The following is an 11348-nucleotide window of genomic DNA, read 5'->3' as shown; positions in this document are numbered from 1 at the left end:
GAAGCTCGGCCACCCCCACCCTTCTCCTGCTGCCTGTGCGGCCGAGGGCCGGTCCCCAGGCTAGGAGGGGGCCCCTCTCCGGTTCTAGGTCCACGGCATCTGTGTGCCCCGGAGAGCATGCCGGGGCCTGGGGTCCTAGCCAGCCTGTGTTGAGCGTAGCTCCCCGTGTTTCTAGGTCTTTCCTAAGTGGCCAGAGAAACACACCAGACACCAAACTGTTCCCCACACTGTCTTCCTCTCTTCTCGCCAGGCACCTCTGCCCCCATAATCTCCCCTCTCCTTGAAACAAAAAAGGGAAGAATCTTGGGTGCCAGCACATATAAGAACATCAAATGGAATAAGGAAAGAAGGGAAGGATTCTCCCTTCTCCCTAGAGCTACCTGAACTCTAGCTTCTGCTGGAGCAAAATTTTCTAATACACACACACATACACACACACACACACACACACACACACACAGGAAAGATCTGTAGCAAAATATTAACTTTTTTTAGTAGGTGGTAGGATTTCTCTATTTCTCTGTATTTCTAATTTTTAAAAATGAATACATATTACTTACGTAAGAAACTCCCGTGGTGATGGCATACGTGATTTCAACCTGCATTTTCAAACAGAGAATTTCTGTCTCGCAAAAATTGCCCCGCGAGGGTCACAAAGGCTCCCTCATACGAGTCACAGGACACAGGAAAGTCTTTCATGAGTGCTGTCAGGTTACCAGAGACGGGAAGGTTGGTTCCGAGATCCTGGAAGGGGGCTGTGGGGAGGCTTTCTGGAAATCTCAGGCCTCCTCCAAATGAGAACACAGCTTTGCGGAAGATACAGTGTATCTCCTGTGAAGAGGGCGTTGAAGAGAACTACCTCATTATCAGACCAGTTGATAATAATCCCTACCTGATCCTTTTTATCACATTAGGTACAGATACTGATTATCACATTACGTACAGATACTTTGTTTTGGTTAATTATCCTGGAAGTGGTTCAGTTTCAAAGGGTTTCAAATAATTGTGCTTGTTTGTTATTATCAGCAAGGATGAAAGCTGCACATTTTGTTTCTTTTCTTTCTTTTTTTTTTTTTTGCACATTTTGTTTCTAATTGTATTCTCTTTTAGGTGAATTATCTGAACCTTTTACAAAGGGTACATTTAAATGGGTAATTCTAGGGGCCCCTGGGTGGTTCAGTTGGTTAAGTGTCTGACTTCAGCTCAGGTCATGATCTCACGGTTCGTGGGTTCGAGCCCTGCGCTGGGCTCTGTGCTGACAGCTTGGAGCCTGGAGCCTGCTTCAGATTCTGTGTCTTCCTCTCTCTCTGCCTCTCCCCCATTTATGCTCTGTTTCTGTCTCAATAATAAATAAATGGGCAATTCTACAACATGGCATTAACAACTGAATAGACTCAGAGAAAGATATAAAATACAGATGAACAAAAGTGATTCTTATGTTTGTATATACATACATGTGTGTATACACATGCATGGATTTTTTTAATGGAAATGGTGCATTATTGGGGGATTTCAAATTTTCGATTATTGGGGAATTTTTAAATTTCGAGTGCCTGAACTTTACCACTCAAACTAGCTTAGGCAAGAAAGGAATGTTTATTGACTCATAAAACAAACTTAAGGAGGGGCACCTGGGAGGCTCAGTCAGTTGAGCATCAACTTCAGCTCAGGTCATGATCTCACAGTTCATGGGTTCGAGCCCCATATCAGACTCTGTACTGGCAGCTCAGAACCTGGAGCCTGCTTCCGATTCTGTGTGTCCCTCTCTCTGCCCCTACCCTGCTCATGATCTGTCTCTCTCTGCCTCTCAAAAATAAAAAAATAAATGCTAAAAAAAATTAAAAACAAACAAACAAGGAAAAGTCAGAGTTATTTCTGGCCTCAGTGACCAAAGACTTGACGGCTCTCAGGACCACTTCCTGGTGTTTGCTCTCTGCGTCCAGCTCACTGTGGTCCATCCATGTGCTCAGACTGCAGTTCATCTGGCAGGAAACATGGCGGCCCATTCCCACCACTTCCCATCCTGCCATCTTCACCTGTAGGGATGGAAGAAGAGGTCTTTTTTCCTTGGTTCCAGATTAAGAAGTGCCAGGAAGGTCCCTGACAGGCTCTGTTGGAGATACCAGCACACTCTGACAAACTGTCATCGCAAGGTGGCACAGGACCGTGACAGGCTCAGTCTGGGTCAAGTACCCACTTCTTTTGTTTAATATATATTGTATAATGTTTATTTGTTTTGAGGGAGCGGGAGAGAGTACAAGCAGGGGAGGGACAGAGAGAGAGAGAGAGAGATTCCCAAACAGGCTCCGTGATGTCAGTGCAGAGCCCAATGGGGGGGCTTGATCCCACAGACCACGTGATCATGACCTGAGCCGAAATCAAGAGTTGGACACTTAACCGACTGAGACACCCAAGTGTCCCTCAAGTCCCCACTTCTAAACCAAACCCTGTGACAGAGGGAGGGTCATGTAAGAAGATGCCAGCTCATATCTGAACCATGGGTGCTGTTTCCTCAAGAAAGATTGGGTGCTCTTTCTTGTGGTACTCCGTACCAGTGAGCTAGTAGACAAATGACAAATATTCACTGCATCCAAGTGGGATCATACTTGATGCACCTATTTTGCCACATTGGTTTTTTTACATCTTTCATTATTTCATGTCGTACAATATTTCGGTAGTGATAGCATTTAATGGCAGAATGACATCCTATTCCAGAGCCCAGACACGATGACTAGAAGTGACCAAGACAAGAGCCTCACCCTAAGGTTGGCGGAGCAGAGAGACAGAGGGCATGTGAGTCCTTGGTGGGCTCCCAGGGCTACTTCCACGCCCCTTGATTCACATTAGCCCTTGAGCTGGTAATTCAAAGCATTGTACTGTCCCCCACAAAATGTTCTTTTTAAAAATTATTTTTTTAATGTTTATTATTTATTTTTGAAAGAGACAGACCAGAGCATGAGTCGGGGAGGGACAGAGAGAGGGAGACACAGAATCTGAAGCAGGCTCCAGGCTCCAGGCTCCGAGCTGTCAGCACAGAGCCCAGTATGGGGCTCGAACTCACTGACCCTGAGATCATGACCTGAGCCACCCAGGTGCCCCAAAATGTTCTTTTTTTTTTTTTTTTTTTACTGCATTGAATGAATCAACAAATAGGGAGACAGGTGCGTTTTCTTCATTGTAAAGAAAGGCTTCTATTATTTTTTAGGTAGGGGCTCTCCCAAAGTGAACACTGGTTCTCACGTGAGACCCGGGAGCCTCCACACTTTGGAACCCAGTACATGTTTCCTAGGCGCTAAGACACCCAGGCCAGCCTCCTCTGTCTATTAACAGGTGTGGTGACCAATGGAGAGGGGGTTTTGTTATGCTAAAATCTTCTGCTTGGGGTTGCTTAACGCACAGCCTGAGTTGCCCTGGAATCGGCTGATGGCTCTGCCCCCTCGGATGGGGGACCCGGCATAGGAGGATTCACAAGGTCAGGGTCATGAGCTGCCCTCCTCTTGGCAAGGGTGAGGTGCCAGAGCGCGGGAGACGCCGCCGTCGGTACAAGGCTGCTCCGCGGCAGTCAGGGGAGGCCAGGTGGTTCGCATCTGCAGACCCCTCTCCGGGTGTTCAGTCTCCTGACACCCCCCCCCAACTCGGGAGAAGCAGTTTCCGCGGGAGGGAGACGTGGGCATTTAGCACTAGCCACCGCTGGGACTGGGGATCCCGGGACTCCGAGTCCTTTGAGATGGTCTTGTGTGGAACTACATTTCCCAGAAGGCCAGGGGTGATCGACAGCTCCGTCAGCCTATGGAAGGACAAGGCTTCTGGTCGCCGAAACTGAGTAACCAATAGGAATGAAGCAGGGGCGATGTTTTCCGGCTGCGGGCGGTCAAGCCCGGAGTCCCACCTGTGTCCCCACAGCCCTGTCACAAATCCGGGTCGGGTTCGAGGAGGGACCGCCTGGGCTTTGTGGGCCGGGTGCGGCTCGGCGGTGGAGGACTCACTTCCTGCTCCATCCCCGGCCGGGCCGGGCCGGTGAGTGATGCGGGGAAGGAGACGGCGGCGGTAACCGGGAAGCTGCCGAGGGGCGTGGAGGGGACTCCCCCGCCGCCGCGCTGTGGCCCCTGCTAGGTCCCCGCGTTCGCCTTTCGGAGCGCGCGGGTTTCGCTGAGGCGTGGGGAGAGGTGGCTGCGGCTTTCTGTGCCGTCGTCGGGACATCCCGTCCTCCTGACCCATCCTCCTGCTCCCGGGCTTCAGCTTAGCCTCGTGACCCAGTGACCGCGGCGCCCTGATTAGGGCCTGCAGCTCCGCGGGGGGGGGGGGGGGGGAGAACGAGAGTCGCCCCCCCTCGTGCCGTCACGTCCCTATTAATAAACCCAGCGAACAAACTGGTGCCTCTCACAATAGCACTGAGTCACAGCACCTTGGCGCCCCAGCGCCTGCGGGGTCACCTGGCGGGGCGGGGGCGGAGCGGGAGACCCGGTAGGGAACAAGGTTTCCCGCTGACCCTGCAAGTGGGCCCTGCAGTTGTGTCTCCTAACTGATGCAGAAATAAAATGTCTGCTCAAAATTATGTACAGTGTTTTACCTCCTAATGATACTATTTTCGTTCATTAAGGTTCTAATGCGGAGGGATGAAAGGTATCCCTACGGTTTTTAGGTCTTTAAAAACTCAGTACTTTATGGATGACCGATAGCAGTGTGTGTACATGCATAGATGTTTCCATGCAAAGTGCGAGTGTATTCCAGAGTACCCAGGTGCTTCGACGGGCGTGACAAAAACAGGAAAGAAGAAAGCTTCCTCACTCCAGTCTGGTCCATCCTCCACTCGCAGAATTTTTTGTAGCAGAGTCAGCTGGCTGACTTGTGTTTTTTCTATTGAAAACTCTTTAAGCCATCTACCCCACCACCACCAAAAAAAAAAAAAAAAAGCAACAACAAAACCCACCAAAAACCATTCTATTTCTTTGTGATTCCTACTCCCTTTTACAACACATTACTGAATAAATGACTGATCCATCCAGTAAGCTGACCATCTCCTCCCAAATAATTGCTTCTTGATACCACTGTCCATTTTACCAACGTGGTAATGATGGTTCTCAGGCCCCTCAGGGTTTTGTTTTGTGCTTATCTTCATTAAATTTCACAGCTTATCCATGTTTTTAAAAATCTCCATTCTGCTTCCATTAACCCTTGAAATAGAATGGTACCCACACCTCAGCTTCTGCATAACCTCTTCCTTGAGGTTGACACCAAATCTACAAGCCAGGAGACGTCAGCTGTTCTCATAACTAATATGAGTACAAGTAAGTCCATGATTTCCTCAATTGGAAATGTAGCTGGAGAGCTTTTTGCAAAATCAAGTCCACCCCACCCCACCAACTCTCACCCGCACACTCTCTTCTTTATCTTGTCCATCACGGACAATTTGTTCCTCAAAAGGTTAGTGTTTCCTGTAGATGTGTTTGGGAGCTCCAGGCCTCACTTAGTGATGTGAATATTGGCCAAGGGAAGGCTAATACAGAAACGGTAAGAAAAGCAACACTCTGTGGTTGACAGAATTTCTCTCAGAACTATTCTAGTGGGGGGGGGGGGATGTCTTTGGGTGTACTGGGGGCCCTGGGGCTGTCTTTTGGTTTTGAGACAATGGCTAGACTATTCAGAGAGCTTTTTTAAAAAAAATTTTTGGGGCGCCTGGGTGGCTCAGTTGGTTAAGCGTCCGGCTTTGACTCAGGTCATGATCTCACAGTTCATGGGTTCAAGCCCCACGTCGGGCTCTGTGCTGACAGCTAGCTCAGAGCCTGGAGCCTGCTTCACATTCTGTATCTCCCTCTCTGTCTGACCCTCCCCTGATCGCGCTGTCTCTCTCGGTCTCTCAAAAATAAATAAGAGAACATAAAAATTTTTTTTTAATTTTTTTTACTTTGTATTTTACATTTATTTATTTTTGAGAGACAGAGTACAAGAGGAGGAGGGGCATGGAAAGAAGGAGACACAGAACCTGAAGCAGGCTCCAGGCTGTCAGAACAGAGCCTAATGTGGGGCTCAAACCCATGGACTGTGAGATCATGACCTGAGCTGAAGTCAGACACTCAACTGACTGAGCCACCCAGGTGCCCCCTTTCCAGAGAGCTTTTGATGCATACTGAGTTCTCTTGCTTTAGGAACTGATGACTCTCAGTGATGTGGCTGGGGACTTCAGGGAAGAATGGGTACCCTGCACCCTGCCTGGAGACTCCTCTTCTGGGATGCCACCCAGCACAGTCAGAAGAATGGTCTCTCCAAGGGTAAGGATGCTGCTGTCCTTTAGATTTAAGACTTAGGTAATTGTGAGAGGGCCCAGGTCTGAGGGTCTATAGGGACGCTGGTCTCTTAGAGCTAGAGATCTCTGTGCTGGTATTGACACCTCCCTGGCAGAAAAAAAATAACTTCCTTTTTTTTTTAATTTAAAAAATTTTTAAATTTACTTTTAATGTTATTTATTTTTGAGACACAGAGAGAGAAAGAGCATGAGCAGAGGAGGGGCAGAGAGAGAGGGAGACACAGAATCGGAAGCAGGCTCTAGGCTCTAAGCTAGCTGTCAGCACAGAGACCGATGTGGGGCTCGAACTCATGGACCATGAGATCATGACCTGAGCCGAAGTTGCACACTTAACCAACTGAGCCACCCAAATGCCCCCCACACCGTTTTTTTTAAAATAACTTCCATTTTTATGGCACTTTATGATTTGCAGGTATATTTGATATTTATTGTCTCATTAATATCTCACCATAACCCTTTAATGTAGGTGTTGTCAACCCCCTCTTCTAGTTCAGGACATTGAGACTCAAAGTTAAGTGGCAGAGGTAAGGAGTCCAACCCAGGTCTTTGTGGCAAAGTAGGAGCTGGTTTTTTCTTGTCACTTAAAAAACAAGCAGGGGCGCCTGGGTGGCTCAGTCAGTTAAACATCCAACTTCGGCTCAGGTCATGACCTCATGGCTTGTGGGTTCGAGCCCAGCATCCAGCTCTGTGCTAACATTTCAGAGCCTGGAGCCTGCTTTGGATTCTGTGTCTCCTTCTCTCTCTTTGCCCCTCCCCTGCTCACTCTCTCTCTCTTTCTCTCTTAAAAAATAAAACAAAACATTAAAAAAAATTTTAAACAAACAAACCTCCAGTACTCTTCCTCAAATACTATGACTACACCTTCTCCTTGCCTTACTTCAAAAGTAATACACACTCATTGGGGCACGTGGGCGGCTCAGTCAGCTCATCCGACTTCAGCTCAGGTCACGATCTTGCAGCTGGTCAGTTTAAGCCCTGTGTCTGGTTCCTTGCTGACAGCTCAGAGCCTGGAGCCTGCTTCGGATTCTGTGTCTTTCTCTCTCTCTGCCCCTCCCCTGCTTAAGCTCTGTCTCTCTCTCTCTCTCTTGAAAATCATTAAATGTTTAAAAAATTTTAAATAAAAATATAGTAATATGCACTTATTGAAGAAAAAGACAAAATGAAAACCAAAGTCCCACTCCATCCACTACTGAAGAGTAACCATCCTTCCAGCCACTGACTTAAGCACAGATATAATTAACAAAAACCAAAGAGAAAAAATTGGGTCATACTGTATCTTCAGTTGTGCATCTTACTTTTTTACACATTGTATTGTAATGTATTTCAGTAACCATAAATGCTTTTCTATACATTGTTTCAAAATAATCACTTAGTATATTATTGTATGGAATATAGTAATTTACATTAGATTGAACCATTATTTGACCATTTTTAAGCCACTTTTTAACTTATACAAAGGAAATTTTAAAAAATTCTTTTTGAAGTTTATTTATTTTGAAAGAGAGCGAGAACGAGAGAGACAGCGCACACGCACACGCAGGGGAGGGGCAGAGAGAGGGAGAGACAGAATCCCAAGCAGACTCCACGTGTCAGCACCGAGCCCGACTCAGGGCACAAACTCATAAACCGTCAGATCATGACCTGAGCCGAGATCAAGAGTTGGACACTTGGGGCGCCTGGGTGGCTCAGTCAGTTGAGCATCCGACTTCGGCTCAGGTCATGATCTCACAGTTCCTGGGTTCGAGCCCCTCATCAGGCTCTGCTGACAGTTCAGAGCCTGGAGCCTGCTTCCAATTCTGTGTGTCCCTCTCTCTCTGACCCTCCCCTGTTCATGCTCTGTCTCTCTCTGTCTCTCAAAAATAAAATGTAAAAAAAAAAGAGTTGGACACTTAACCGACTGAGCCACCCAGGTGCCTCTACGCTGGCAATTTCATATGGCTAAATCAAAGAGAATTATTCCTTTGTCGTGGGACATTTAGGCCCTTTCCAGATCTTTACCAGTATTGTGATGAACATATTTTAGTTGTCTTTTTTTTAAGATAGAATAATCTTAAAATAAAATTAAATTAAAATTAAAATCAAATAGTTAATTAATATTAACTATTAATTAGTTAATAATTAGGTAATATATCTTTTGCACAGCTTTATTTTTTAACTTCTTTTTTTTCATTTCCTTAGAATTCCCAGAACTAGAATTGCTGGGTCAAAGAATAGGTATCTTTTTATAATATTTGATATTTTTGCAAAATGCCTTCCAAAAAGATTAAATGCTTTATTCCTACAAGCATTATATGAAAGTGTTCATTTGTATACATGTTACCTAGCATTGTCGGCTGATTTAAATGTATGGGCTAAATATTAGTGAGAGCTAACAGTTATTGAAGAGTTCTCACTTAATCCTTACAACAATACGAGAAGGTAGGTCTTATCATTATCCCTGTTTTATAGATGATGACCCCAAGACACAGAGAGTTTCAGTAACTTTCCTGAGGCCACAGAGCTAGTAAGAGGAAGGACTAAGATTGAATTTTAGGTAGTGTGACTGGAAATTGCACTCTTTTCCTCTACATTATATTGTCTAACTGTGTCACTGTTTTAATTTGAATTTTTCTGGTTAATGGTAAAGGTTAAAGATTTTTCATGTATTTATAGACTGTGTGTATTTGTGTGTGTAAGTGTGAATTGCCTTTTTATGACCTTCGTCCATTTTATTTTTCTTGCAAGTGTTTGTCTTTTTCTCACGGTTGTATCCACTGCTGCCCTTCTGGGAAAAGTTTAAAGCCCACACTTGAGTCAACTTCCTTGATTCTTTCTAAGGGTGAGGTCATGGCGGCATTGTTTCTGATAAAATTATCTCTCTATCTGACTTTAGCCTTGTGCCTTCAGAGATGAATTATTGTGCTCACTCTGGAGTGTCTATCACCCAAGTCTGGTGGGTGGGTGGGTGTGTGTTTTTAATGGGAGGAAAGGGACTTTTTTCTCAGCCTCTTGGGGAGATAACCTGTTTCATTATTTCATCTCATTATTTCAACGAGACCAGAGACACATTAGCAGCTCCCTGAGCGTTCTCCTCTGCTGACCGAAGAAGGCAGGCTTGTCTTTTGGTCAGGCTTCGTGTGATTGGTTCAGACAAATATCCTAAGTTCACCTTCCTGGACAGGCTTTCCGGACCAAGCGTGGTCTCCCAGCTGGAGCGGAAAGAAGAGCCATGGGTGCTACCACTCCAGAATCGCGAGGCAAGAGGGATCCTAAGGGAAAGTGACGCAGGTGAGCTGTGAATATTATCTGGTGGAGAAATCTAGCATTTCAGCCCTTGTTCAGATACAGAATTTGGAATGCTACCATAGAATTTTCTTCTCACTATTAGAAGCTTAAATTTGACTTCTTGGACAGTCAGTAACTGACCAAATAAAGTCTTCATTTTATCTTTTTTTAATTAAAAAAAGTTTATTTTCGAGAGAGGGTGAGTGGGGGAGGGGCAGAGAGAGAGGGCACAGAGGATCCAAAGCAGACTCTGTGCTAACAGCAGTGAGCTGGATGTTGGGCTTGAACTCACAGACCATGAGATCATGACCTGAGCTGAAGTCCCCTCATTTTTTTTTAAAGTAAACTCTATGCTCAACATGGAATTGGAACTCACAACCCCAAGATCAAGAGTCACAGGCCCCCTCAGCCAGCCAGGTGCCCCTAAAGTGTCAACCTAAAAAAATTATTTTAAGTTTATTTATTTATTTTGAGAGTTAGAGAGAGAGAGAGAGAGAGAGAGAGATCTGTCCGTGCAGCACTCTACGCGGGACTCGAACTCACAAACCATGAGATCATGAAACCATGGTTAACCAACTGAGCCACGCAGATGCCCCTAAAGCCTTCATTTTAAATAAGCATTTCACTTTTGTCTATACCATAACATCTTTGAAAGGAATTGCTCAATTTGGACAATGTGTGGTATATACCCTGGAAGGATATCAAGGTTACTTCAAGGTTCATCTTTTTTTTTTTTTTTATGTTCTTTTATTTATTTTGAGAGACAGGGAGAAACAGTGGGAACAGGGGAGGGTCAGAGAGAAAAGGAGACACAGAATATGAAGCAGGCTCCAGGCTCTGAGCTGGCTGTCAGGACAGAGCCTGACGCGGGGCTCAAACCCACGAACCGTGAGATCAGGACCTGAGCTGAAGCCGGACGCTTAACCGACTGAGCCGCCCAGGCGCCCCTCAAGATTCATCTTAAGGGGCACCTGGCTACCTCTGTCGGTTAAGTTTCCAGCTTGGGCTCACGTCATGATCTCATGGCTCAGGGCATGATCTCACAGCTCGGGACTTCGAGCCCCGTGTCGGGCTTATGCTGACCGCTCAGAGCCTGGAGCCTGCTTGGAATTCTGTGTCGCCCTCTCTTTCTGCCCCTCCCCCACTCACACTCGGACTCTCTCCTTCAAAAGTAAACATTAAAAAAAAGATTCACCTTAAAATAAAAAGGGTTTAGGAATTGATATTTTGTAAGCTTGATAAACTTCAATAAGTTCACCTGGCAGCTTAGTCAGTAGAGCATATGACTCTTGATCTTGGGGTTGTGAGTTCAAGCCCCACGTTGGGTATAGAAACTACTTAAAAATAAAATACCTGCAACAGTAAAAGCGGCCGTATGGTATAGATGTGATCAAATAGACGGGCTGCGCGAGCCTTACTACAAAAATAAAATCTTTAACAAAATAAATCTTTTCACAAGGTTTAAAATCAGAGTCGTCAAATTCAGTGTAGATTCTACAAAACCATTCCTCGCCCTCTCTCGTACTGCTTTCTGAGGTTTTCCCTGATCGCTGGTCACCTTTCGTTAATCTTTCAGACTCTGAGAACCAGGTGGCAAAACTCAACGGGGACCTGTCGCCAACAGCAGAACACTGCGGGGCGTCCTCCGAAGGGGCCAGTGAGGATACTTCTCCCGCCCCTGGCTGGGGAGAAACCGGGGAGAGGGAGCCGGTGGGAGCCGCGGAACGCGCGACCCGCCCGGCAGGGGCCCCGCCTGCGCCCCGCGCACAGCGGGCGGGCG

General features: G+C 46.2%; 1 long non-coding RNA gene across 1 annotated transcript; it reads left to right on the top strand.

The window, feature by feature from the left end:
* Positions 1-3857: 3857 nt before the first annotated feature.
* LOC115301704 lies at positions 3858-11337 on the top strand. Its single transcript, XR_003913248.1, has 4 exons — positions 3858-4017; positions 6147-6269; positions 9465-9571; positions 11145-11337. It is a non-coding gene; the product is annotated as an uncharacterized LOC115301704 (long non-coding RNA).
* Positions 11338-11348: the final 11 nt, after the last annotated feature.

Source organism: Suricata suricatta, chromosome 9, assembly GCF_006229205.1.
Source record: "Suricata suricatta isolate VVHF042 chromosome 9, meerkat_22Aug2017_6uvM2_HiC, whole genome shotgun sequence".
Classification (NCBI taxonomy): Eukaryota; Metazoa; Chordata; class Mammalia; order Carnivora; family Herpestidae; genus Suricata; species Suricata suricatta.
The sequence above is the reverse complement of the archived record's forward strand: the minus strand, read 5'-3'. Positions and strand labels throughout refer to the sequence as shown.